Source organism: Triticum urartu, chromosome 2 (genome assembly GCF_003073215.2).
Source record: "Triticum urartu cultivar G1812 chromosome 2, Tu2.1, whole genome shotgun sequence".
Lineage (NCBI taxonomy): Eukaryota > Viridiplantae > Streptophyta > Magnoliopsida > Poales > Poaceae > Triticum > Triticum urartu.
The window spans coordinates 728037762-728040876 of NC_053023.1; positions in this window are offsets into that span (position 1 = coordinate 728037762).

A 3115-nucleotide genomic window follows, 5' to 3' on the forward strand; every position below is an offset into this window, starting at 1 on the left:
TATACCCAAAGCACTCCTACGGTATCCGGGAGTTACACGATCTCATGGTCTAAGGAAAAGATACTTTGACATTGGAAAACTCTAGCAAACGAACTATACGATCTTGTGCTATGTTTAGGATTGGGTCTTGTCCATGACATCATTCTCCTAATGATGTGATCTCGTTATCAATGACATCCAATGTCCATAGTCAGGAAACCATGACTATCCGTTGATCAACGAGCTAGTCAACTAGAGGCTTACTAGGGACATGTTGGTGTCTGTTATTCACACATGTATTACGATTTCCGGATAACACAATTATAGCATGAATAAAGACAATTATCATGAACAAGGAAATATAATAATAATGCTTTTATTATTGCCTCTAGGGCATATTTCCAACAATGAACGCTTGGCAGTCACGTGCTGATGATTACTCCCTCGTTCAGTGCGGCATGCTTCACAGCTTAGAACCGGGGCTCCAAAAGCGTTTTGAGCAACACGGAGCATATGAGATGTTCGAAGAGCTGAAAATGGTTTTCCAAGCTCATGCCCGGGTCGAGAGATATGAAGTGTCCGACAAATTCTTCAGTTGTAAGATGGAGGAAAGTAGTTCTGTCAGTGAGCACATACTCAAAATGTCTGGGTTGCATAACCTCTTGACTCAGCTGGGAGTTAATCTCCCGGATGACGCGGTCATTGACAGAATCCTTCAGTCGCTTCCACCGAGCTACAAGAGCTTTGTGATGAACTTCAATATGCAGGGGATGGAAAAGACCATTCCTGAGGTATATTCAATGTTGAAATCAGCGGAGGTGGAGATCAAAAAGGAACATCAAGTGTTGATGGTGAATAAAACCACTAAGTTTAAGAAAGGCAAGGGTAAGAAGAACTTTAAGAAGGACGGCAAGGGGGTTGCCGCGCCCGGTAAGCAAGCTGCCGGGAAGAAGCCAAAGAATGGACCCAAGCCCGAGACTGAGTATTTTTATTGCAAGGGAAGTGGTTACTGGAAGTGGAACTGCCCCAAATACTTAGCGGACAAGAAGGCCGGCAACACCAAAGGTATATGTGATATACATGTAATTGATGTGTATCTTACCAGTACTCGTAGTAGCTCCTGGGTATTTGATACCGGTGCGGTTGCTCACATTTGTAACTCAAAGCAGGAGTTGCGGAATAAGCGGAGACTGGCGAAGGACGAGGTGACGATGCACGTCGGGAATGGTTCCAAGGTCGATGTGATCGCCGTCGGCACGCTACCTCTACATTTACCTACGGGATTAGTTTTAAACCTCAATAATTGTTATTTAGTGCCAGCTTTGAGCATGAACATTGTATCAGGATCTCGTTTAATTCGAGACGGCTACTCATTTAAATCCGAGAACAATGGTTGTTCTATTTATATGAGAGATATGTTTTATGGTCATGCTCCTATGGTGAATGGTTTATTCTTTATGAATCTCGAACGTAATACTACACATATTCATAGTGTGAGTACCAAAAGATGTAAAGTTGATAATGATAGTCCCACATACTTGTGGCACTACCGCCTTGGTCACATAGGTGTCAAACGCATGAAGAAGCTCCATACAGATGGACTTTTAGAGTCTCTTGATTATGAATCATTTGACACGTGCGAACCATGCCTTATGGGTAAAATGACCAAGACTCCGTTCTCAGGAACAATGGAGCGAGCAACCAACTTATTGGAAATTATACATACTGATGTGTGCGGTCCAATGAGTGTTGAGGCTCGCGGTTGCTATCGTTATGTTCTCACCCTCACTGATGACTTGAGTAGATATGGGTATGTCTACTTAATGAAACACAAGTCTGAAACCTTTGAAAAGTTCAAGGAATTTCAGAGTGAGGTTGAAAATCAACGTGACAGGAAAATCAAGTTTCTACGATCAGATCGTGGAGGAGAATACTTGAGTCACGAGTTTGGCACACACTTAAGAAAATGTGGAATAGTTTCACAACTCACGCCGCCTGGAACACCTCAGCGTAACGGTGTGTCCGAACGTCGTAATCGCACTCTATTAGATATGGTGCGATCTATGATGTCTCTTACCGATTTACCGCTATCCTTTTGGGGCTATGCTTTAGAGACTGCCGCATTCACTTTAAATAGGGCTCCGTCGAAATCCGTTGAGACGACACCGTATGAATTATGGTTTGGGAAGAAACCTAAGCTGTCGTTTCTAAAAGTTTGGGGATGCGATGCTTATGTCAAGAAACTTCAACCTGAAAAGCTCGAACCCAAATCGGAAAAATGCGTCTTCATAGGATACCCTAAAGAAACTATTGGGTATACCTTCTACCTCAGATCCGAAGGCAAGATCTTTATTGCCAAGAATGGATCCTTTCTAGAGAAAGAGTTTCTCCCGAAAGAAGTAAGTGGGAGGAAAGTAGAACTTGATGAAGTATTGCCTCTTGAACCGGAGAGTGGCGCAGCTCAAGAAAATGTTCCTGAGGTGCCTGAACCGACTAGAGAGGAAGTTAATGTTGATGATCATGAAACTTCAGATCAAGTTGCTACTGAACTTCGTAGGTCCACAAGGACACATTCCGTACCAGAGTGGTACGGCAACCCTGTCCTAGAAATCATGTTGTTAGACAATGGTGAACCTTCAAACTATGAAGAAGCGGTGGCGGGCCTAGATTCTAACAAATGGCTGGAAGCCATGAAATCCGAGATAGGATCCATGTATGAAAACGAAGTATGCACTTTGACTAACTTGCCCGATGATCGGCGAGCCATAGAAAATAAATGGATCTTTAAGAAGAAGACAGACGCGGATGGTAATGTAACCATCTATAAAGCTCGGCTTGTCGCTAAGGGTTATCGACAAGTTCAAGGGGTTGACTACGATGAGACTTTCTCACCCATAGCGAAGCTGAAGTCCGTCCGAATCATGTTAGCAATTGCCGCATTCTATGATTATGAGATATGGCAAATGGACGTCAAAACGGCATTCCTTAATGGTTTCCTTAAGGAAAAATTGTATATGATGCAGCCGGAAGGTTTTGTCGATCCTAAGAATGCTGACAAGGTGTGCAAGCTCCAACGCTCGATTTATGGGTTGGTGCAAGCATCTCGGAATTGGAACATTCGTTTTGATGAGATGAT